The following is a 27,161-nucleotide window of genomic DNA, read 5'->3' as shown; positions in this document are numbered from 1 at the left end:
TTCCAGGCCCAGAATCATCATAAAATCATCACAAAGTTTAATAAACGTACAGGTGTTTGGCTTGGTTACTCGAGTGGTACATTTTTATGTAAACTGACAGCTTACAATGTTACACAGTTAAATACATCATAGCAGTGCTCCAAGTGGCCCAGTACTCAATGGTTCACTTACAAACGTTTTGCACATTGGCACTTCTCATATGCTGCTGTACTTATATCTGTCCTCTCTATATGCAGCTTTCTGGGCAATTTATATAGCCCTGAATAAACTGCAGGGTTTCATATCTATACATTTAGATAGTAATACAAACCAAATAAACAACAGCACGAATGAAGCATTTTCTTTCTTTTCTTTGGGCGAATTGTATTTTCTGTCCTCCAGAGTTTAGAAATGGAGACTACATGTGTAAAATACAGAATGCCTGAGGGCCTTCCTGCATTATATGCCATATTTTCATACCTTGAATTTTGTGTTTTACTATATGTGGCACTATTCGTAGACCCTCTTAAGCTAATTCATATACTATATATATATATACTAATTGTACAAAACTGAAGCCCAGAAATAATAATTGGTTCTTTTACTTCACTATATCTTTGCTGTGATTGGCGACCAGCAGCAAGTGGACTTTAGGAGGACTTTGCTACATATAATAGAATCACTTTTATTAATAGGCTTTGTTTATTAGTTTCTCTTCCTGCTCAGACAGAGAAACTGTAAAATGGATAAAAACACAATTAGAGGCTGTAGTTGAGCAGGATGTTGTGTTTTAAACAGCGGGGTGCACTGAGGCAGTTTGAATTCTTTCCGTCTTTTTTATTTTTTATTTTACCAAGTAATTAAACTCATTTTAGAGCAGAGAGGGAACTGATGACATACTGTACAATGTTAATCTGAAATCTTGAGTAGAGTTGGCAATTATTTCACTTTTCAAAATGTGAAAAGTTCTTGGAATTAAAGAGCCATTCAACTATCAAAAGATCTTCATTTGACAGGAAAAGGAATTTGTCGGGGGAAGCATTTCCTCGGTTTTAAAGTACATCTTTTTATGTCTGCTGTGTTTGTGCTTGTTATGCTATGCTATTCATATTCTAGGTTTGGGTTCATTGAAAGGTCGCCCTCATGCTAGTTTTGTGTTACTTGTCTCATCAATCCAATTCACACCTGCCGTGGAGCAAGTCTCTTCAAAATTTGATCCTCTCCACATGAAACAACTACCTGCTATGATACAAGCTAATAATAGCAAAGCAGGGAATAATGATAATAATAATAATAATAATAATAATAATAATAATAATGTATTTAATTTATATAGCACTTTTCTAGACACTCAAAGCTACTGTATGAATACTGTGGTTGTGTGAGGGGAACAGTTATGCTGTTTATTATCTTGCCATCTTGTCAAGTTTACCTTAAATCATGCTAACAGTAATAACATATTAGTTGAACTGACAATGGTAATAATTCATGCAGCAATTAGTATTCAAAGAGTGTCTGAAGTGTGATTAACAGATGTAAACCATTAGAGAACGTATCAACCTTTAATCTGCCAGATTTTCACTATTTGCAGAGCACAAGACCAGCAGCTATCCCAATCACTGTAAATGCTGTTTGATAAAAAAAAATTAGCCAGAGAGTGCGGCTGTAAGTGCTGTTATGCATGCTTGATTTAGATGATGAGGATGGCTGTTTCATTTTCAGGAAAACTTGAATAACCCATTAGCTGTGAGCATTGGCCCTGATTGATGGCTGCAGTCCATGCCTGGATCAGGCTGCCTCAGCAATGATGAAAGATTTAAGAGCACCAACCTTCAGGCAGGTTCTCCTCTGCTGATAACCGTGGGGGATAGCCCGGCACAGTCTGCCCTTAACTTATCCTGACTAATTTATAGTCCGGCTCACCCAGGGCACATTTCCAATGCTGGACCTGGGAGCACGATGCAGCCTCTCACAGCTGGCTGAGCAGACTGAAGGGGCTCCGCCAGGATTGCAGAGGCTGCCACTGAGATCTGGACCTGCCATGTCGGGTCAGTGCAGCTCAGCTCTGATCAGAAGGGAGTCAAGGGAGATGTCATCCTGGGGAGACCACAGGGAGCGGCGGAAAATAGCCCATCTCATAGTTTCTCCTCATTTTGACTGCTACAGGCTGTAGCTGATTAATAGTCATTAACTGATGTACAGATTAGACTTATTGAAAGTATACAACTCCATCAAAGCAAAGAACTATCTCAGACTTTGTAAATTTAACCTACAGATCGAGGAAGGTTTATATTGTGATTAGTATTTCTAGTATTAATGTGGTTTACCATTAAAAAAAAATGCTGCTCACGCTAGGTTGTCCGGTGAAAGAGCAGTGTTAGCAGACTGCAGAGCTAGTGGAAGCATACGGCAAACATTATATAGGGACGGCTGGTTTGACTACGGATAATTAAATATTAAAATCAAATTCAGCCCGTTTTTTCATTTCGTATTTTTGATCTGAGCCTAATATTGAAATATGAAAAAACAAGCATTTTGTTTGTTTTTTGTGTTGTAATAAAAAACAAATAACAAAATAACCAGTCAATTTTTCATTATTTGATTCTTGATTGCCAATTGAAAATGGAAAGAACAAATGATACACGGATTATTTTACTCTCCTCTCATCTGTTCTGCAAAAAAAACAACTCTAACGAACAAATTAACGAACGATCCAAATGTTTTTTAGTTTTATTGTTACTGTATAGATATGAGATCAATACTCTTGTGTAGCTCTCCACCAGTAAGCAAAAAGTGTATTTGCTAATATGTCAAATTAAATCCTATAAATACTCTATTTATAATTGATAAATCAAAATAAATGCTGCTTATAAGTAACACTGACCAAAATTGAATTTGCAGAATGAACTTGTATGTTAATAATGACTTTTTCTTACATTTACACTGATGTTTTCACACCGCTGCCATTAGAGGTTTGGTTCCACTGTAAATTACAAATTGTCTTTGGATCCTTTGTGTGCCATCAGCATGACAAACAATATCAATCATGAAGAGGAGGCTTTTGTTGGAAATGACACTTAATCAATACAGTACAACCTTTGGTAAGGCTCCAGGAATGATTCATGAATGTGGACTTCAACAGTTCCTAACAACAAAAGAGAAAGTGCAGCATTTATCTCATTAAAATCGGTTTCAGTGTACAGGGCATTGATTTCAACCACATGTGACATGACTCGCACAGTGAACAGGCTTATTATGTCTCAGCAGAAGGTCAAAGGTTGGCAGAGGGAACTTCCAGATTCATTAGCTAATTAAAGGCTGCTTCCTGAGTGGGAGTTTAGGTGTTCGACTCTCTACTGCACCTTCTCGCGCTCAGACTTCATGCTATCTCTGCTGAGCTCCTTAATGAGGGTGAGAAGCATGGATTTCTCCAATGAAAAACTCCCCAGCGTCAAAGTCCCCCAATTATATGCCCTTGTGGAGGGAAAATATATATAATTATGAATCTGATCATCGCTAATTAAACCTAGGGGATTGGCTCCAATGCAATGACAGCGTAGCCCCCGAGTTTTGTTTGGGATGGGAAATAATTGGTGTAAATAGAGAAGAAAAAGAGACGTGAAGACTTTCCTTAAGGAGAGTCTTTGTTAAGAAAACTCTCAGCTTGTTTGACATCTGAAGGAATTATCACAATCAAACAAAGGGAACTTAATAAGAAATATTTAATATTTGCCCTAATCTGCATCGGCCATAAAGAAGGAATAATGAGATGGAAGACATATGGTATGTAAAATGGCATATGGGACCATCAGTAGCCTCAGGTTGGACCGAAAAGTCAGTGGGGATAACAGAGTGGAGCCTCATGACCAACATGAGTAAACTGGGTGGTTCCACAGTGTCAAGAGTGTGTAGCAGTGCAGCGTGGCCACATGTGTGGATCCAAATCATGAAGACAGCATGTGTGCTCAGCAAAACCTTCCCACAATAAGTAGAGGTTTTAAGTCTGATGCAGATGAACTTGGCACATAGCAATTATGGACTCAATGACGCTGCCAGTTTTCTCATGTCCATCTTTGGTGTTTCCCTAATTACATAATTAGTCAGAGTGTTGGTATATGTGATTTCCCTCTATGACATGCTGTCATTAGCTTTGAACCTGCCAGTAAAACACGGCCCACAGGAGACAGCTAATTTGTGGTGGAGACTCATTTAATAGCTTTTGTAATTAGTGGATGCAACATTATTATTATTATTATTTCTCATGCTTACTGCATGTGTGCATTATTCCAGTTTCTAATTGCATTTGCAGTGTTTTTCTTGAACACAATGATTACATAAAAGCCTTAAATACCTTTTCTGTCATAGTTGATATATTTCCATTTGTGCTGACATGACTGCAATCCAAACACTGAATTAATTAGACATGCAAAGCAATGTCAGTATCAGTTACACAGTCCCATTCTCATTAATGCACATGTATCCCATAAATAAATACTTCTTAGCAACACTTTAACATGCTTGTCATCCCATATTATTTCAAATTCCTTAATAAAGACAGTTTAGCACCTATGCACCACTTTCACACAAATGGTATTTCTTGAATACCGACATAAAAGCACTGACATTTAAAGATCTCTGGTAAAATGTCAAATAAGTGATGATGTTGAATGCAGGCCTAATGAAGTGGCAAGTCAGCACAGTTTCCAGCTCAATGTAAAAACAAGGCACCTTTGACATTTCAACCCGAGCCTTGATAATCCGTTCTTTGCTAGCCTTTCAAATCATTGCCAATCACTTACTATTATTATTTGTCCTTTGCTTGCATGCGGTTATGCACAGTCGCATTCAAATAGCAACCCGGGGGCACAGAAAGATGACACCGACAGAACAGTGTTGACACAGCGACTGTGTGACTGCTGATGCTACATTTACAGAGGTGTCACTGACTCAACGGAGCAATGACTTTGCTGAGATAAAGAGCACGGTGGTGACTGACGGCAACGCCGCCACCAAATCCATTGGCGATTTTCAGCTTTATGGGTGCTGTGCAAGCATCCATGATAACATACAGTTGATACTGTGTCATAGTGATAATAATAATTTGGGACATGACTTCAAGCACACCAAAACAACATTCTAAATGTGACCTTTAACACATTCATGATCAGAGCAGACCTCAAATACTATATTGGTATCAATTTTCTTATCTAACTCTTGAAAAGAAAGCAGCAAGAAATAGTATTTCCCAAAATGTTAAACCATTCCATTAGATTGTCAACTTTTATCAAGCAAGATTTAGCATTTTCCAATGTTACGTATTTGAACCAGCTCTGTGCCACCATGTATCTTGGCCATAGTCCTATATTGTTTGTTTTTTTTCCATCAAAATCTGCTGCAGCCATTATGATGTTCATTTTAGTTTAGTTTTGACGCATGGGAGGTGAGTCATTTCTGCAGTGCAGTTCTGTGCCTGTAGTGACACAGACACACACATACACACTAACACAGGCACACACCAAAGCCAGCATGACTTTATTTCCGCCTAATGGTGATCAATAGCCTGGAGGCTGAGGGAAACCCAACTGTATCCGTCACTAGGCTGAACCAGAGGACCGTGATGAGGGGGCGGCTGAAGAATAGCTGAGGTGGGTCGACCCAGTATCTATAATGAACCCCCTCGGGGCTGACACATTATATGTGGAAATGGCTCCAATTAGGCCATCTTGCTGGAAAGTCCAGGGAGGGTTGGGCAACAGCAAAGTTAGAGGGGAGGTTGTTCGATGGCACTGAGCAACAATCAGGTGTTATCAGAGCTGCATTCAATCACTGTTTCTTAGCATGTGCCTCCTTTCACTGCTTAAAGTCTGCTGATTGCACAAATCAAAGGCTTTTTTCCCCTCAAGCTTAAAGACCCATATCATTGCACAGTCAATCCTGCAAACAGCTTCTCGTGTTGAAGCACAATGATACTAATTGTGTCTTTACTGTCACTGACTGTTATAGCTTAACATCAGATGGCCATACATACATATTACATTTGAATTACATTTTAGTCTGCCTGCAGATTATCATAATTACCATAATTTTAGCCTTAAGTGAAGCCTTTTCTGAAATGCAGATCTTTCTTGGTTGGTAACTGAAAAAACTGACGTGTTTTATGACCCCTTGAAGGCGACATGTCATCATGAGTTTGATGAATGTATCCCTGAAGTTTGACTGACCCCTCTGGCCCTTTGACCTTTAACAGAGCATTAGGATTTCTAGTTGGATGGATGGAGTATAGACGTTACACAAGAGGAAAGGTCATTGGCTTTACACAACCAATCATCGCGTTGTAGTCATGTAATAATGTCAGTGTACGAGTGGTTTGATTAACAATTTTCACGAGTGCTCATTCTGTCAATTGCTTTATGTCACCTAAAATATTACTGATGTTGTAAATGTCTCTCATTGTTACTTTTCAGGTGCTGTCAGTTTTTTAACAAAACAATCTCTACGAATTGATTCGTTTGCAGATGCCAGGAATTATCTGTGTGTGATAAATCATTCAAACAACGGAGCCAAAATTGTGGTGGCAGCTTTTCAACAAACAACCTCATGTCCTCTGTTTTAAAATTTGTGGAGCAGACCTTTAATGTGTTTTTGAGTTGGATGTGCTTTCCCAGCCTGGCTCATGCTCAATTTGTCTTGAGCATTTAGAGATGCCAGTGGGCAGAGAAATGACCCTCTCTGTCTCTAATGCTGTTGCATTATGGAATAACCTCTGGTTGAGCATCGCAAAGGATTTTCACCAGCTTACTATTGATTAGCCTCTTTGTCCAATTCAGGCTGACACATTGGTTTTTTGCAGCTTTGAGTGGAGGCAGAACTGAGAACTCGAGATACACTCAAACATACAGCACATCCCATTTTTCAGATGGTAATCCTCCATGAGGAAGCAGCTTTGTCCAGCTTTTCCCTGCCATTGCTTCAGTTCTATGTGTGTGTGGTTGTCTGTATCTATATCTTAACCAATCGACAAACCAGATGAGTTTGTGTGTCAGTTTGTTCTGTCACGGTTGGCGAGCTCAGAACATTCAAATGTCGCTGTTCATTATCACCCTCTCTGCTTTGATCGTGTTCTATGATAAAATCAGAGAACAACTATTAATCCTCATCAATTTACTTGTTTGTTTCTTTGCTTGTGCATCCGAAGACAATCTGAAGACACTGACGTGTGAATTTGACAAAACTGCATAATAATGCAGCTCAGTATTGGGTTTTGGGCTGTTGTTCCCAGCACAATCATCACAGACCAAAACAAGCTGTTACTGATTGACCCATAGGCACTTCACCTGGTAGATTAAATTATTATTATTATTATTGGGGCCTCGGGGCAATTGCACCGAGCACTGGTCCCATACAGCAATAGCTGTAGGGACCAGGGCGAAGCCTCCGAGCACTACTGTTATACTGTGGATTTTTTCTTCTTCCTCTTCCGGACGCAATTTCGTCCCGCTACTAGTCCTACAACTTGAAGAGTTGCAGGACAAATTATATATCAAAACGTGCGGTTTGATCGGGATCGGTGTGCTATTACTTTTCTCTACAGAATATGAATTTTTCGCGACAGCCTCATTGGCTCCCATATTAAAAACAGAGATAAAAAGGGAGATGTAACAGTTTTTTTTAGATCATTCTAACAAAGCTATTTTTTTTTTCATTTTTCTTAAAAAAAAACAACATATGTAGACGTTCAGGAAGAACTCAGGACGCTCAAGGTGAAGTCGGATCAATGATTCTGTTCGAGGCCAGAAAATCTGTCCACCTCTGGCTGTTGTCACTCTTCCGGGACATTGGCAGGTGTCAGTTAATTCTGTTGATTGCTTTGATCTGATTGCCTTTGATCTTTGATGTGATTATAGTTACAGATACACACACACACACACACACACACATGCGCGTAAGCACACATTTTGAGGTTAAAGGGCATAGTTTGAAATCTCTGAAGAATCTCATCATAGTGTACACACACCGGCAGTAGCCCCGTGGCCCTTTCAGAATTTCCCCAGAGGAAATTTTCTAGTTATTATTAGTGACCATCCCAAACCCTGCTCTCAAGCTGTGTTTGATTGGTTGTCTGATGAGGCTCAACAGACAGTCAGTTTTTTTTTTTTTTTTAATGATTAATGCATTCTCTTCCCTTGAGACATTGACATGAACCTTTCCCACTCCTGTCTAAGGCTGTCCTCACCAAGAAAACAACAGGGTTTCATTAACGGAGACAAAGTACTTTGAATGTGGCTTAGATCTATCTTGTCAGAATCCAAAAGTCTACTTCACAGCTTCAACAAAGCTGTTCAGTTCTTCAGTAGGACTAATTTGCCACAACTTCTTGGTAAATCAAGACTTTTTTCCAAACATGGCTGACCGAGCAGCAGCGTCACAACTTCCAGCTCCCTTCACACCTGCAGAAATGATGACAATACAAAATATTTCCAGCACCACCAATTTCAGTGCACAGCAGACTTTGAGGTGCTGTGGCTCCTTAATGTGGCAGGGCTCAGTACTTGTGCTAACCCGTCACTCAAGATCAGAATGGTTTATTTGGGCAAACAACTAACTATGTCCTCAAACTTCTGGTAGTTACGTCCATTTATGTTAACTATCTTTTATAACACATAACCCTGTACCTAATTTCCCTAACCTTAAGCAAGTAGTTTTGTTGCCTAAACATAACCAAACTGTGACAAACTCTTTTACACTGTGACTGTAAAATAGTTACTTTTACGTTTAAGCATGACAACATATTGATTTCCTTCCAGCTTTAGGGACACTTATTTAAAACAAATGCTGGAGCTTCCTGGTGGCTCACTGATGTGCCAATAAGGGTAGGTCTTTGCTGCGGAGGCTTGAGTTCAATTGCTATATGTCTTACCAATGCATCCCAACTTCTGATATACGGCTTTGTCACAACCCTCAGCTTGTGATACCGCTGTACACAGAACCCTTTTGGTTAGGTTTGGATGTGTCGGGATGATTAGTTACATGCTGTTACACAAGTTGACACCAGTCTTTTGGGTTAAAGTCTGGGGGTTTCCATCCAACTCCCCTTCTGTCCACTCTGAGCAAACCTTTGCACTCTTTGTATTACTTCTGTTACTCTAGTTGTATAGTGTTGCCGCAGATGGGTTAACATTACAGTCAATGGGAAGACTGGTGCGTCTCATGCACACAGTAAAGGATGCTTTGGGGCCTGGGCTGTGACACAAAAAAAAGAAGAAATTTAGGAAACAAAAATCATATGCGGTCATATGGTTTGGAGGAGCTGATGTTATTTCTCCAATAACACATTTTATTGCTGTCTTCATGTGAATGATCCCTCCTCTATCTTCTCCCTTCGAATGTTGTTCATTCTTTCAGGTTTGTGCCTATCATATGACAGAAACATCACACCCACTTGCTTGCCGTGAATTTTCCAATTACTGGCTTTGTTCACACATGGGCTCAAACGGACATTAGATTGACTTTGTACTCACAGGCTGGCAGGGTGAAGTCCATTTAATGTCCAAATCAACTGAATTGGACATTTGCATTCTCACATAGAGCTCCTGGGGGCAATGCCTAGATAAGTTCAGGGTTGCAGTGCATGTGTGAAAGGGACTTACTATAATTCAGTGCACAAAGCTGTGATACTTTGGAATAAAAAAATACCTTGTCTTTTCTCCAAAACACCACACATCACACACAATGGCCATATGCTGGGCTAGAAAATAGAGCGATAAAATTGGCACGGAGGGGTTTGTTGTTGCTGTATAGCTGCAGGGCGAGACAATTCTGGTGTATCCCTGTTTGCTTCCCAGCGGAGATGGTGCACGTCTGGAAGGGGAGGGGGTTGTGCTTTAGTTAAGGCTGTTGTCCTGCTAACTGCTGCTAGTTTGGGCTGGCCATAGGGCTCTCTAATGACACACACATACACATTGATGTGGTCTGATGGGCTTCAGGGTGATTTAAGTTCTATAAAAGCCTTCAGCTCTGTGTGTCTGTGCAAGTGGATATTTTTTGTTTTTTTGTTGTTGTGTGCTCACATATTGCTGCATGTTGTCTGTACGTGTGTGGGTTTCATCAGACAACTCAACGCCAACTTTCACAATTCCCCAGGACCTCGCTGAGTCTTGGAGCAGTCCTAGTTATCTAATCTTGCAGGAGCTCACTGTGTGCAGGTACCATACAGCGCTGCAGCCAGCTGGCTTGTGGATAAATCCCAAAATGTCTAGGAGACTGAACCACTTATTTAGGTCATGTTGGTTTGGGTGGAATGGAGTTGTTGAAATGCTGAACTTTCCAATGATCCACTGTGCTCATTTTAGCCTTTTGTGTGCTAAAAAATACTTGTTTTTCACCACGATTTGGCATTCTGTTTGGCATCTTCTGCATGATTTTTTTTTTTACAGTAACTGTGCCATACAACTCCTCTGCGAATGGTTTACACTCCAAAACCAGGTTGCTGTGCACTGAATAATTCAATGTTCGAGAGGGAAACGTTAAGAGACATTTCTCTTGATAACAATGAAATTGCAAAAAGTTGCATCATGCCACAACACTTTTTTCCTCTCTCTAACCTTACAACACAACATTATCCATGTCTGGGAAATCAGTGTCTTTGCAAGTATGCTTTAGAGGTTGTTGCAAGCTGCACACAGTCATTTCAGCAGCTCGTACAGTAAGTTGAAGTATTTAAAAATAACAAATTTCAGCATTTTTGTGCATGTTTTCTGTTTTTTAATTTTTTAAAAAGAAGCCATGGATGTCTTCAGAAGTTAGCTATTAGTGGGTGGCTTAATTACAAGTCCAAATGTCTGCCTTGGTTTGAAAAACATTTATAAATAGCTGGTGGAATACAAGATAAACTAAAAAGCACAAAAACGCATTCACAAAGCATTTTTATAGCAGCCGCTTTTTCCACCACAAGTTTTTAGGTCAGCCATTTGTATGCTCACTCGGCTTGTGAGAATTAATGCTCCAGAAAACTGCCAAGGGGACAAATGTAATTGTGGTGTAGGTGGAAAAACCAAGTAAACATTGATGCATTTAAGCGCTTCCCCAAAACCACCAAATGCGTGCGTTAATATCTCTGAACTTCTCATTTCGTGTAAGTAATCACATACGATGATTATGCGTCATGCATGGAATGTCATCATTAATCTTAGAATAATTCAGCAGCTAATGTTCTGAAATTAAAATGAGAAAACGTCGCCTGTAGGACTTGTGCATAGCAGGTTTGTGTCATTACAGAACAAAGAGATTGTGCAACAAAGGGCAGAAGATGTGCTGCGCAGAGCTCACAGTCGATTTGGAGGGAAGACAATGATGAGCTGTGTGTTCCCTGTATTAAAAGTAACAAGCTCAGCCTTTCACCAAAATCCCAGCATTACTGTAGTTTGCAGGCATAAGGAGAAAATACAATGGATGCTTTTTTTGGGAAGCCGCATCCTCACTTAATAATTTATGTTCCAATTTCTTGTTCTACAAAAACCTTGGTCTCTAGCGTGTTTATCATCCAGGGCAAGAAAGACGCAGGACAGTACAGCCGAATGGGGAATGCAGTTCATGTTAATCACAATGCCTGGAGGTGGGATATAGAAATGATGGACTATTCAAAATCTCTTGTGCAGCCTTAGGTCAGGACATACATTACTGTAATCTATTCTAAACATACACTGCACTTTTCTGTATATACTTAGCTCTTTAGACACTGGTACAGTGTACCGCTGTTTGGGAGATTAGTGTGAAGGCTGCAGCTGTGATAAAGGCTGAGGCAGATTAACACACAAAATACACAGTGTTGTTTTTTTTGTACATCTAACAAAGAGTACATCTGATTTTTTTCTCTGTTCTCTTCGCAGATCTTAAGCAAACTATAAATGTAAAGTGTCCAAAACCGACTTTAAAGAAATGACAAAATGAAAAAGAACAATACAAATTAAAGGGAACATATCATTAAAAAACTCACTTTTTCAGCGATTGTACACAAACTTGTGGATAACTGAGTACAGCCCAGCAACCCACAAGCTGTAAAATATGACAACCCAGTCATTTTGTTGCGGTCTTCTTAAATCATAAAAAATAATGGGATTCAAGAAGCCATACATCTTTGGCTCCCCTTCGCATGCAGGCTCATTAAAATATACTTCACCCCATATTAGTCTCTCCACCCACGGCTTGAGCACATGGGAGATATGGCTTTGTGAGATAAAGCCTTTAGCCTGAAAGCTTTAGTAGTAGTATAGTGGTGGTAGTAATATAGTGGCGGTAATGGTTATGGTTATTATTGCTTCTTTTCAGTTTTCAGTCACAGTTTATAGGTTAAGGCACAAAAACCACTTGGTTAAGTTTAGGAAAATATCGTGTTTGTGTTAAAATAGACCCTTTCACAACATTAACCATGTGGTAGAAAAGCTTTCTGACAGAAGGAGTTTTGAAGGTGTATCTTCTCCCAGAAGCGCTGACCAATCAGAGCAGAAGGGGGCTTAAAGAGACACGCTCTAAAACGGATCATTTCAGTGCAGTATGACAAAAATAAAGCGTTAGCGTCTCATTATGTATTAAATTTTCAGCTTTCTGGGTCTCCATACACAAAATGTCTTAGATGATGGAATCTGAATACCTTAATTATCTTATAACAGTAGGTATTACATTTGCCTGTTGAACCAGCTGTTATCACTTTTAATGTATTTAATGTGTATGCTTTTTGGCCAGAGTTGGCCAGAGCAGAATGAAAAGAGAATTTATATTGTAGGTGTGTCTGGTGGCCTTAGGTTCTCTGAGCTTTCTCTCTCATCTTCTCTCTATCAAACTGTGTCACGCACACACGCACACACAAGTTTATCTTCCTTCCCTGCTTCTTATTCCAGTGTCCTCCTCTTTTTCGACCTCATCTTCCATCCCTCTCTCCCACAGACAGTTTCTTGCTCCCTTTTTTTATGTACTTCCTCCTTCTCTCCACCCCATCTCCAACCTCCCTTTTTCCTTCTCTACCTCCATTCATCTCTCTCTCTTTCCCTCCCCCTCTGTCTTTTTGACTGGCTCTCTCTGGGGGCGGATGTGTCTCTGTGGCCCTCTGCAGATCTGGAAAGGACATCCTCTCAGTTTAATTCAAGTCAACCCCGGTCTCCTGGTGCTCCAAGACGCAGCATGTGTGACAGCTCTACAGAGACAGCCAGAAGGAACAGACAAGTCTCATCTGCATATACGTGTGAGTGTGTGTGTGTGTGTGTGTGTGTGTGTGTGTGTGTGTGTGTGTGTGAGAGAGAAAGAGAAAGAGAGAGAGAGAGAGGGACACACTGTGTTTCAGCCAGGCATCCTTCCACACATCCCCACAGACTGAAATAGTTAATTCAACCCTGGCAGCAATCATAGCCATCTATAAATCTGTGATGAGAGGCTGCTATGTTGATTAGTCAGTGTTAATTCAGCTCACACCAATTAAGGAGGTTGGGAGTGTTATCTAAATTATTACATAACATATGCTATCTGCTCAAAGCTCGTTAAAGAGACTGTAAATAAATCTATGATCATAAAGATGGTATGGAATTGTGCCTTGCCTCACAAGTTAAACACATATTAAGGCCAACAGATCGTTTGACAGCCACCTAAATTCTGGCTGCCTGTGTGAATACTGCATGCAACAACGTTTAATGTAATGCAGTATGGTTGCAGAATATCAAAGCCCAATAAAACAACATAACAAACTGTGTCCTCAAACAAGACTACAGGGCAGCTGTGGCTCAGTTAGTAGAGTGGCCGCTCACTGATTGGAAGGTCGAACCGATGCTCAGTGTGTGAATTCATTCCCGATGGTGGCAGGTGGCACTGTTTAGGGTTGCCTCGGCCACCAGTATGAATGTGTGTGTGAATGGGTGAATGAGCACCGTCTGTATTGTAAAGCCAAGGTCTGCCACTTGTAATGTTCCTTGAACTCAATTATTCCAACACCACAGCAGAAATGCTTTTATCTTGCATTGCTGATGAAGTGAAAAATAATTTGTGTATTGACCCCATAATTGGGACCCACTCCAAATTTTTATTTAATGGGTGCTACTTTGGCCCATGCTACACCCACACTACTTACTCAGTCTCATTCCCAGGTCATCAAAAGACAATGCTTTGATCTGGCGAGCCTCATTCCCAGGTCTCAAATACTGATGCTTTAGATTGGCGAGCCTCATTCCCAGGTGGTCAAATACCAAGGCTTTGGACTGGTGAGTCTTATTCGGTCCTTGAATATTGACATTTGGTCAGTCTCATTCCCAGATAATCAAATACCAGTGCCATAGGTTGGTGGTTCAGCCCGACTTCCAACCTAGAAATGAGACTCAACAATCAACTCTCTTTCTCAATGGTCGCATGCTGCACCTTCAAGTGACTTTGAACTACTGGTGACACTAGAGAAAAAGTCATTTGGATTCATCCTCTGCGGGTCATAAATATCTGTATTACATTTCATGGAGATATATTCACTCGCTGTCAAGACATTCCACTAGAAGCCAAAAATTGTCAAAAAATTGTAAAATGCTGCATGATTACAGTTTGTCAAAGCATATCCAAGAATTATATGCCTTATAACAAAAGTTTCGATTCTGTTTCTCTGTTATGCCTTTCTTTATCATTGTCTGAGACAAGTTGGTGTAATATACAAAGCTTAATATTTGGTGCAGTGTGAAACATTGCTATCGACCGGTGGTGTGATCCCAGGGCACTGTGGTTTATGTAAGTCTTATAGATCTGTGTGCTAACTTGTCTTATTTCAGCTGTGTTTGTTTGCACTGGGCAAAAGGTAATATAAGAGTATAGGGGTTTAGATTCATCTTACCCTAGGCTTGCCAATAAGAAATCATGATATTTTCTTTGGTAGTGAGAAGACAACAAAGCCTACAAGCGATTTAACAGCCAAGCCTCTCTCATTCTTTTTCTCTTCCCTCCTCTCCTCACTATCTCATCATTTGCTGCCTCCACACCTTAAGATTATTTCCTCGGCTTTGTCATCAGCAGCATCGGCTCTTGAGCTCTCACACCTTCCCCCCTCCCCATCTTCTTCACCTCGTGCACTATGCCCACATATATATCAACCTCTGGTAATATTGCAGGCCAGGGGGATCGTAGGCAGCGGAGGTAAATGGATCTGTCAGATCATTTTGCACCTGTCCTCCATTTAATTCCTCTACTGGATATCCTAGTGAAAATGGAACATCTATTGGACACCAAGCGAGAGGGAAAGCAGGAAGGCAGCCATGATAGAGTTAGACATAAAGTGAGGGAGATTGTGGGTGGTGGTGCTATCACCTGCATCCTTCTTTTACCGTTAACCGTGTCCTTTGATGCTCAGAGTTTTAGTTTTAGCTGCCTTGTAGAAAAAATAGAAAGAAATGAGGCTTCTCTGTGTTTGTTATTGTGGGTTGCAAGGGACAGTGGGAAAAAGAACAAAGCAAGATTGTCAAGGTCAGGCCAGCTGTCTCGGTGCATTAGACAGAGATGAAGCAATATCCTCACAAATGTGAAAAAATCTCTGAATAGAAATACACTACTCCTAACAAAGACATCAATCCTTGCATTGGGCCTTAAATGGAATGCTGGTTACTAAATTCTTATAGATCTACTGAAAAAAATAAACATAAAATGCGTGGGAATGGTCAGTTGTATGTAAATGTGATCCCCCCACAACAATAAGAGAACAATAGGATACTCACAAGCAGTTCTCTGCTCGTCTGCAGCAACCACAGGCCCCTCCTCCAGTGTATTCCTCTCCTCCTTGTGTCGTCTGATACTGTCACAGCTCTTTGTCTCAACCTTGCCTTAATTGGAGCGGCCTGGAGGGCAGAGATGTGTGCAGTTGAAGGTGGTCAAACGCACTGGGGAAGCTGTGTCACCGGTGACATCCAAACTCTCCCAACAGTTTCACTTCCTCAGGGCTGGCCCCTGGAGAAACAAGAGCACGAGAGAGATGTGAGTAAGAATGGGCCTCCTCTTCCCAATACAATGAGGGGCATTGAAGAAAAGGGAATGAGCAGGATGGCAGCTGGGAGGAGATGCTGCCGTACTATAACAGCCACCGGGTCATTCTCAGTGCCTCGGTGACGGCATTTCTGTTTGCATGTGGACAGCTGACAAGAGAGTTCATCATGTGTGTCTGTTACTCTGAGGACTCTGATGAGCTACAGGGAGGCTTGACAGACAGGGAATTGATGAGATTTTTGTTTTTGGCTTCGTGGGGTGTGCATTTTAGGACTACATCAATGTAGCTGAGTGTAACTCTGTAATTATTTGGGTGTTTCACATTGTCCTCATATAATATGAATGTCACCTAAATACTTTTAACTTAGAAAGGATATATTTTGCAGAGGAGGTTTAGATCAAATTATGTTCTGAGTTTAAAGTCTTCATTATCAGAATTGTGACTTTAAACTCGAAATTCTGACTTTAATCTCAAAATTCTGACTTTAATCTCAGAATTCTGACTATAAACTCAGAACTCAAATTAATTCTTCAGATGTGTTCTTTAATCCTCTTCTGTAATATTTCTGTTCATTCCTGTGTTATTTATTAGTTTATTTGTCCTGCACCCTGGGGAAATTATGACAGAACAGCAAAGAAAAAAAGTGCTGAAATATGGCCAGCGGCATATCTAAACACAAATTTCACAACTTATTCAGCCTATCAGCTATTAATAGCCTCCTTCCTCTTACGCATGGCCTCTGGGGAGTGTCATTTCAAAATTTCCATTTGGAAAAAAATAAGACAAACACACCAGCTGCACTTCTCACTCACATCACCACAATTCCTCTCCCCCAGCTACCGCTCTCAATTATTGATGAGACTTCCTCTGTCTGCCTCATCTGCCACCGTGGTGGTTGTACTCGCCTGCGGGCAGCCGCTGTGGTTGCAGAGGGAACCAGCTGATGCCATGCGAGGAAAAAATGAGACAAGGGTCGGGCACATTAACGGCCTATCGACAAGACGCGTTGCAGAGGCCACGCAGTGTCGCAGGTTTGTTATTGTCCTAATCTAAATTCAATACGGTTGTCATAAGGGAAGAAAGTAATTATCTCCAAACCATGGGGAACACCCCTTCTGTAGATCCAGCTGACTCGTAGAATCTGGAACTGAGCCACATGATTTTAAACATGCTCTCTTGAGTCAAATTACTGGTGATGGAGGAATGAAGCTTTCTGAAGCACTGAATCACTATGAAAATATTTGATACACTGCTGGTCAAACCCTTGGTAGTGCATTGGTATGCATGACACCACAATGAAACAGTAAGTGAGTTTACTGATTTCCACATTGGCATGTTGTTCAATAAAGCTTGTTTCATAAAAACACATTTTAAACAGAGTCTATTGCTCTGTGTTCAAATACTGAGGAAGATCACCCTGTATTCAAAACCCCCTCTCTGACACCAGTGTATAACAAGGCAGGTCTGGGTTGGTCGTGTGATTCTTGTTGTGGTGAAAGGTCGATACTGTGTCTAGTTGTCTAGTAGTCTGCTTCAAGCGTTACATCGCTTCAAATTACAACAACAAAAGACCTGAACTATAAACATGGACGCAGAGCGAAAGTGAGAGAAAAACAACCTACACTACCTGGGTCAACATATAGATTCCCATTCAAAACAACATCTGCAGGCTCTGTTAGTGTGTCATTGAGATTTGTGATCATTCATTTCACTGCAAAGGCTTCTGAACGTAAAAACCTATTATCAGTACTCTCAGTAAAGAAACCTTATCTTTACATGGAAGACAACATCAAAACAGAGAGAAGAGATCATGTGAAGTGTTCTAAATGTACATATAAGGAAAATAACAACCTTCATGTTCACAAATTAAGGTACATAAAATGCTGTAAAAGATTGTTTTGGAACAATGTAAATATGTGTCATTACTCTGGGAAGAAAAGGGTCTTGCAAAATACATTCAGCATTGGTCAGCATGATATTAATCACCATAACTCTTGGTGATGTGGCTACAATGCTAATGTCGTTAGCAGTTTATTGCTTTGTTTCATAGACTTAAACAGAGTTTTTGTCACAAACCTGGCTGCATTTGCATGTTGCTATTTTACTGAGCAAATTTTTTTTGGTCAGAAGGAAATCATTCGGGTTTTTTTAGCCATCTTTCAATCGAACCAGTCGTCTGCAATGATTGGCTGTGCCCACAAAGGCAAACACAAGTTTCTGCTGCACCCTTGCACATCTATGAATTCTGCAGATCTGCCCAGATCAGCTGCAACACACTCCACACTAAATAATGAAGGAGATGCGTGCAAAAGCTTATTTTTTCTGCGATAATGTGAATAACACAACTTGGATAAATGAACAATATACTTGAAGTGAAACTATGGCCACAAGTGACAATTATGAGATGATGGTGAATGCTAGACTGTAGTATAACTGTAAATGTGGAAAAGTACATAAATACACTCAATTAATGTCAATTATATTGCAACATCAACTTTAATTTAATGCATCTTAAATTGATGTAATTTAAAAGTTAAGTTGAGTAAATTCTTGACATATTGTATATTTTAAACGTATTGTAACTTGCTTGTAACTTCAAACATACATTGTTTAAAAATATTTTTGAGCAACTACAAGACTTGGAAGAAGTGCACATTATTTCCTGTGGCCCACTCCACACGCCCACATCACACCATCACACGCAAACACACTCCTTCCTCCACTGTCACACCATGTTGTGTTCTGTTTTGACATGATGCAGATTGAAAGACCTGTTCAAACCTGCACCTTCTGCATGGCAGAGGTATATAATACATCACAGCATCACCCCTTTCATAGAAATGTCAGGTAAATAAAAATAAATAAATAATAATAATAATTATAAAATATAACAGTGTTTTTCTGTGTGCCATGAATGAAATTTCAATAGATTCAAAAACGCACAAAAGCCCAGAATGCGATGTAAACAAGAACAGATTTTTAAGTCAAAGAAGCATTGAAAAAGTGTGTTTTTCAAAATATGAAAGGAAACTGAGTTGCCCAGCAGGTCATCTCAGAGCCGAGGGACTATGATAGAAAAAGCTCAAACAGCAATAATTGTCAGCTTAGACTGTGGAGCGACCAAAGGAGGCCAAGGATCTCAAGCTGTGCCTCTGCTCATAGGGGGTTAAAAGCTCAGAGATAAAACCAGGCACCAGCCCAAAATGTGTCTTTTGTGCCATGCGTAGCTATGGTTACTCCACTGAATATAAATCAGCTGCTGATAGGGGGTGTGATATGGTGAGAAGCAAAGGATAGTGATAGTTTTTAAGATAAGCTGATGTCATTTTTATATGAGGATGGATAATAAGCTATTTAAATGTTTTATGCGGACTGATACATTTGCTCAGTTACTCCGAATCCCCCCCACATGTCTGTGTGCTTCAGGCTGTGTGGGGCTCATTTATATAATAACTTCATTATTCATGAGCTACAACTGGGAGTGGCCCCTTCTATTTACAAGAGAATGGCTGCTAATACAGACCCTGACAAAGGATGAATTGAAAGAACTGTCTTGCTTATATAAACACCAAAAACACACGTCACATACTGAAAGATACTCGCAACAATTTTTCTTTTCATGCTCCAGTTTAATATTTGGAAACACTTTCTCGCTCATGTCTATAATGCATTATATATACATTTATAATGGGTTATAATCAGCTTATGGTATATATAATTATAGGTATATACACTCATAAATATCTTAGTATATTGTAAGTATTTGTATATTACAATAATAACACATTATATACATTATATATAACATTTTATAATGATTTATAAGGTCAAGTATTGTATTGCTTCATAACTGCTTTTTCTATGAAGGCCATGTCTATAATGCATTATAAACATATCACATGTCACACATCATAACCACATTATAGCACTGTATAATTATTGTAATATGTTTTTATAGATACTTTAATTGCTTTATAGCAACAACTGTACCACGTTTTACAATGGCATATGGTCAAGTATCATATTACATCATATTTGTGGCCACTCATTGACATTTTTTGCAAGTATTTGCAAAGTTGTAACATATTATAATATTTGTATAATGCATTACAATCACTGTAATAATGCATAACAATGTGATTACAGAGTTAAGTGTAGGGTGTGAGGCTGATTCTTACTCTAAAACACATATAATGCATTACCCATTATAGACATGGGCTTGCTAAACACTGTCAGTAAGTGACCAGATATCATAGTCAAATATAATGCTTTACAGTGCATTGTATTATTATAAAGCATTATGAATGCTTATAAATGTAATTATACAGTGCTATGTTTTATGTATGTTTTGTTTATGATACAATAAAGACATGGGCATGGTAGAAAGTGTTATCCATAGAATTAGAATCATTCTAGTTCTGTGGTGTTACCCAGTATTTTTTAATTATAGACAGTTGCTGTGTTTCAGTTCTCTCCAGCCTATTGTGATATGTTGGGACTGTGTGATGCATTTCACATGTTAATAATATCTGTAATACCCTAACCCTAACTCCTTCAAGACATGATGGAGTCACAGCTGAAACCCCATTCTTCAGAGTCTGTGGACTGCAGCAGGTGACTCCATTCTGTCATGTTCTGCTCTATGACCAGACACCAAACACACACACACACACACACACACGCACACGCACGCACACACACACACACACACACACACACACACACACACACACACACACACACACACACACACACACACAATTGACTGGTGTGGGTGCCTGCAGACATGCATACGCAAACACACATTCGCACACTTTCAGACAAGCTCATGCTGTGTGGCGAGCTGTGGCTCGAACGTGGGCTGACCACCGCAGCCATGGCCAGTCTGTGCATCTGACAGTGACGGATGGAGGACACAACATGAAGACGACTGGATGGATGGAGTGAAGAAAGAGAGAGAGAGACCAGGCAGGCTGGTGTTGGTATTAACTGACTTCAAACCTGATAATGTAGCCCTTTAGAAAAGAGATTTATTTAATTGATGCTTTCTCATGCAAAGGTTGTCTTGACGGGAAAAAAAACTTTTCTAAAATAATATAAAACTAATCTTTATTGCTCAAGATTTAATATATGGAAAACAAATGTTACTTTGTTTTGTTTTGGTGCATTACTGATTTAAAAAATAAATTGCAAGATGACCTGAATCTTTACCATGCTTATTTTACCATTGTTTACATTCAATTACCTCTTTCTTTGGTTTGAATAAAATATTATATATTGTGCAAAATCAATCATTATATGAACATTGATTGTAAAAGTGTCATTATATATTTAAACCATGATAAATTTGTTTGATTTTATATGGTGAAGTATACATACATTAATGTAAAATAACTAAATGTAGCCCCAATATCACTTAAAAAAAAATTGAGTTAAAAGAATATATTTATACTCTTAAACTCATAAACACTTAAAAGGTGACACAACTGTAAAACTATAAGGTTCTTTTGATGATGTTTATTTATGAAAATTCTATGTTTCTGTTGAAGTAACATAAATGTATTTTCTATATATTATTACTTATTACTACTTACTTCCTGCAATATCAACACATATCCCAGGGGCTTTCTGTAAAAGGAACCAATCCAAACCTACAGGTTGGCCTACAATAATATGTCATCTATTTGACACTTTTCCTTTATGTAGTTTTAATTGTGATTTATGTTTCTATATGTCCTGACTGTTGATTGATTTTTTATATATTTTCTAATCTAACAGAGTCTGGAGGAGGAAGCCATGAGAGCACTGAGGGGACAATCCTTTCTTATTCTGCTTTCACCTGATGGACCCTCAGGGAGCCATGTGATGTGCAGTATAACACACACACACACACACACACACACACACACACACACACACACACACACACACACACACACACACACACACACACACACACACACACACACACACACACACTGTTAAAGAAGATGGACCCACAGCAATATATAGCAGAGTAGACATAGGGGCTCACTAGCCCAAGGCAAGAAAGGCAAGAGAAGCACATGCTTATTTCTGCTGAATCCACTATACTGTAGTAAATGACTTTATGTGTATCTTTGCAAACCTTTGCTGCACTCCCCTGCAGAAACTCCCCCGACATGCATCAGTCACATCACTGATGATCTCTGCTCATACAACACTTTGTGATTGCAGTATTCTTCTCTTAAGGTATGTATGACTGCTATTGAGAAATAATATCTGCAAGTGGAAAATGCCCTGCTGAGAAAAAAAACAAAGCCTGTCGTCTGCTGAATCTTTGATAATGCCAGAGATAATGACACACCCGGTGGCCTTTTTTCATTCTGAGGACATCTGTCATTTAAGTGAAAATTGCCTGGTTTGTCATGAAAGAGAATTCATCGTGCCTTTGAGTATGGCTTTATGATTAATTCAGGGATGTCAGTTGGTGAGTAAATGCTTCTTTATTCTCGTGTAAGTGGTCAATATTAATAATGCACACGCGGGTCTAAGTTCAGCATCCGTCTTGGCAAAGTTCAACATAGGAGGTTTCACCAGCTGCGCACGCTTGTCACCACATTCTTACTCTTTCTTTCTCTACCTCTTTTCCGCTGCCCCATCCTTTCCTCTCTCTTTCTGTCCCTGGCTCTGAAAGGCGCCGTATGGCTCTGACGCCCATTCTGATAGAAAGATGTGGCCCATCAGCAGTAATTGGAGGAGCTGTGGTGGTTGGGTTTCTCTAGAAGGCGGCGGCGTGATCGATCCCATGGATGGTGGAGGTGGGCAGGCAGGCTGACAGCGCTGCATCCCCCACAGCTCCTGACAGCTCAATGAAGGCCAAGCCGCAGAGCACAGGATGTCCTTTTACAAGAACAATCATCAAGCGTACTGGTCGCCCTCCAGCCCCCCGAACGCACAGCCATCCAGTTAAATCATAATTACCCATTTAGTCGATTATCAGCACGTTGAATTTAATGTTAGCCTCTCATTATACTCACATTAAAGAATAAAGGAAATGTCAGAGGCCTAAGCAATGATGTGATGTAATTATCTGCAAGGTGATTTATATGAAAGATTTTACAGCGATAATCTCCCGACGCCCCCCATACATTCTGTGAGGTATACAACTTAATTGCACACTGTGTGCGATGACACAATGAAATAGCACAAGATGCAAATGATGGATGCAGCCGAGACTTCACACGAGCACATTTGCATACGCAGGTTGGTGTCAATAACACCGTGCTGTGCTCTCTCATCACAGATTTGCAGAGCAGTCTTTGTTTGTCCTTCCTGTTTATGTTTTTTTTCTTCTCAAGTCCAAAACTGTGCTATGCTGAGCATAGCCTGACCATCGGTTGCCATGGTGACGCACGGCAGCTGCGACTGATGGCGTGTTGGAAAAAGCTTAACACAGGTTGACTCAAAATAAGTATTTATTTACCTTTTACTACTGTCTTCATCCTGACCACTGTAAGACCTCATGTTACCTACTGTGTTAAGAGACACCTGCTGAACCTGCTTGCAACTACAAAAATACCAAACATAAAAAGAACTGCCACTATGGCTTTAAAACGTCATGTTGTCCAACTGCATTTAATTAACTCTGCTGAATAGAGGAGGACATGTCCTACATAAAATTGGCCATGATGCTGTGCGTCCTACATATTCCTTGTGTCATGTCCTAAAAATCTAACTCTTAATGAAGTCCAGCACAGATTCCAACACTACATCCACCAGCCCAAGCATAGTTCCACTGATACTACACACATTAATACACAAATTATAGCTCCACTGGCTGCCATTTCTTGGAGTATATATCAGGACCTGGTGCAGGGTTTCAGCATCATTGTAGCTGCATCGATTCATGTGGCTCTCCAAAGCCAAAGCTCCTCCATGTTCTGGCTTAGAGCCAGAGCTATTAAACCTGCCCAGCTCGGGCCACATACTGACTACTAAACTGCAAACACTACCCCACTATAAGAAAATGTAATACAGTCTCTAAAATGTTTAAATATTTAGGATTTGTCATATATTGTGTGCTTACTTAGCAGTTTGGCTATAGTTTTCTTGCATTCCTTTAGGTCTAAAATGGCCCAAATAATGTCTCAGGGCCTTTTTTACAACGCCAGCAGCAATAGGTTCAAGGTTCAAGGTTATTTTCATCGTTCCACTGGGAGAAATTCACACGAGAGAGTTTATATAAAAACCTCAGCAACAGAGCCAAACAATAAATCACGAGTTAGAACACACAAATGGAAATTCAATCCATGTACACCTGTATAACAGTGCAAATCTGTAAGGAACTGCAGTAAATCTAGCCAACTATTAAACCTATCATTAGCAGTTGGGATGAAGGAGACGTGGAATAACATTTTCGTGCAAAAATACAGATTTTTATTTATGATTAATAAATACCTACAACTGATTGACCTACAACTAGTCAAAATGTATAATTATTTTTCTAAATATTCAGAAATCACCTTAGAATAAACCCACCATGTAAAAAGAGACAGCTGGCCGACATTTTTCAACCACTGTCGTGCACAATATGGAATCATTAGCATTGTGAAATTCATGATGAATTTTTTCGCATAAATTATGTTGAGCAAATGGGGAGTGAAATGGAATACAGAAACTTTTTGGGATCCATCAACTGGATGCTTTGAGTTCACCTGGTAATGAGGACCAGTAGACTCCACAGACCTTTTTGAAAAACAAGTCAATGTCTGTAATCTCATTTGGTGTTTTTTGTTGTTTTCATTGTTTTTTATTTTATTTCACCTGCCATGTTATTATCCTGGTCATGTGATTGCGTCTGAAGCCCCGATGAAGACGAAACATGTTACATCATTGAACTTTGGCTGTGCTAACAAACAACAGCGTAATTAACTTTTATTTTTCTTTAGATAAATGAAACATGGAAAGAAGCCACTTAACATGCTTCCATTGTCATACGTCATATCAAATACATTCTGGCTGTAAATGCATTAAAATACCTTTTAAAAAGACAAGACTAGCATTTTATCTCCCCCACTGGCAGCTCCATTTTTATATTATTGACTTAAGAATTGAATTACTTGTTTAAATTGACATTTTTTTTGTACTGCAGTAGGAGTTAAGTGCAGCCCTCTCCCTCCAGGAGTTTGGCAAATACTTTTGAACAGCCTCCCCTTAACACTACCTACTGATCCCCCTCAGGGAGAACTTCTGACAGAGACGGAGGACAGGAGAAGGTTGTGGCTTTACAGGCAATCCCCCTATAATATGACCTCTCTTCCCCCTGCCACACACACAGACACACATATACACCACCACCCGCATTTCTGGAATACACTGATCCCTGTGAAGAATTTCCAGCCTCAGCCAGAGCTGCAGAGCTGTACAGGAATAACATCAGCAGCCTGAAGGTGCTGCTGGGTGAAACACCCACAATCTCAGTTGGTCTCTGGGGTAAAAATAGATAATAGCTCTAGGTTGTGTCCTTTTGGAACCCAGCACGACTCTGGAATATCGTTTCCAGTACTAACAAGAGCAGCTCAATGTATTTATTCCCATTTTTAAAATCAATATATATATTGCCTTTAATGACAAGAAAACCTTTAAACCACCTGGCTGTGTAAATTCCCTGCATCCCTATAGTGCCTTTACCCTTGGCTGATATGACAGGCCGGTGTTGATGTTTCAAGTATCATTACATAAATAGCGCACTCACTTCCAAAGTGAAGAAGCAGCCACAACCTTTCTCTAGATGCCTTTCATCTTCACAGCTGTCGCTCAAGCTACCGGGTCATTTTCAGCTTCTGCAGGAGTTCAATTGATCCCAGGGAGATAGTCAAGGGGGGGTGGGAGGGTCATTTGTACTCTTGGCAGTGTCGGTAACTGCTGTTGTTTGCACTTGGCAGCTTCGCCTCTCATGTCTGGTTGGAAGCATTACACCAGCAGAATGGTAAGAGCGGCCACCAGACACTTTAGGAAACTTTGGAGGTGATGACACGCTCCAGGCTTTCAGTTTAGTTGCTGTTCCTGTGATGAATGTTTATGAGCTGCTATTATCGCTACTGTGGTATAGCCGCTGTCGAAAGACAACAAGCCAGTGCTGCTTGAAATATTTATCACTTCCTGTCACCTGGTGTGTGATTTCACAGGATCATACTCGATGTAATTATTGGTCACAACACCTCTGCTGACCTCAGGGCCTGTGTAACTTTATGTCTGGAGGTCACTTTCAGCACTAGTGAAAAATCTGCTGTTTCATGATGCATTTAACAAGAAAGTAGCCATTACGAATGTGCCAGTCCTTCTCCACACTCTTCACTTTCACACTTACACTTGTGTAAGATATCATACTTCATTTAAAAATAGCTTGACCTATGGCTACAGCCATGGTAGTGGCTCTAAGGGGCTGTACTTAAGTGATGCTTTCAGCTAAATGCTAACATCAGCATGCTACTATTTGCTCACAATGACAATTAGGTATGTCCCAATCAGAGCCCTTTGATTACAGGTATCCGTCATTACAGTCTAATCTGATACTTATATTTATATAAATAATACGGCTGAAAATGATATAAGGGAAACTAATTTCATATCATTTGGTCATAAACCAAAGTATTGAAAAAAATTATATTTTCACCTGATGATGGAGTTAGTTGAAAAACTTGTGGATCAATTAATCCTCTTGAATGCCCATAGTGATATTTGGCAATCCAACAAATAGTTGTCAAGAAACTCTACAATGCATGTCAACCTTGTGGTGGTGCAAAGGGAAAGTCAGTAAGACGTCCCCTGTGACCATGGATGTCAGTACAAAATTTAATGAGAATTAATCTCATAGTTGTTGAGATATATTCAGTCCGGACCGATATGGTGGACAGACCATCTAACAGACCAAAAGTGCCAACCATAGGACTCCGGGCGCCACGTGACTCATTTTGTTTACACCACCAGGTTGGCAGGAAAAGCGTGAGCAAAGATGACAATTAGGTATGTCCCAATCAGAGCCCTTTTACAACAGGTTGAGTTCAAATTTGTAACTGCACTTTAATTCGAGGGAAATTGAAAGCTATATTGCAAAATACAATGGATTAAACATTACCGATACTCACAATGGCCCAAAGTATTGAATCAGCCGGAACTATCAATGCTCTAGACCGAGACATGGTTTATA

General features: G+C 39.9%; 1 protein-coding gene across 1 annotated transcript in view; it reads right to left on the bottom strand.

Moving 5' to 3' along the window:
- The window catches only part of LOC131969601 (galactosylgalactosylxylosylprotein 3-beta-glucuronosyltransferase 1), a 92,928-nt gene that overhangs the window by 26,293 nt on the left and 39,474 nt on the right, over window positions 1-27,161 (bottom strand). The window contains exon 2 of the mRNA XM_059330685.1: window positions 15,705-15,933. The gene's annotated coding sequence lies outside the window, so the exon portion shown is untranslated. The remainder of the gene's footprint in view (window positions 1-15,704; window positions 15,934-27,161) is intronic.

This window comes from Centropristis striata, chromosome 4 (assembly GCF_030273125.1).
Source record: "Centropristis striata isolate RG_2023a ecotype Rhode Island chromosome 4, C.striata_1.0, whole genome shotgun sequence".
Lineage (NCBI taxonomy): Eukaryota > Metazoa > Chordata > Actinopteri > Perciformes > Serranidae > Centropristis > Centropristis striata.
The sequence above is the reverse complement of the archived record's forward strand: the minus strand, read 5'-3'. Positions and strand labels throughout refer to the sequence as shown.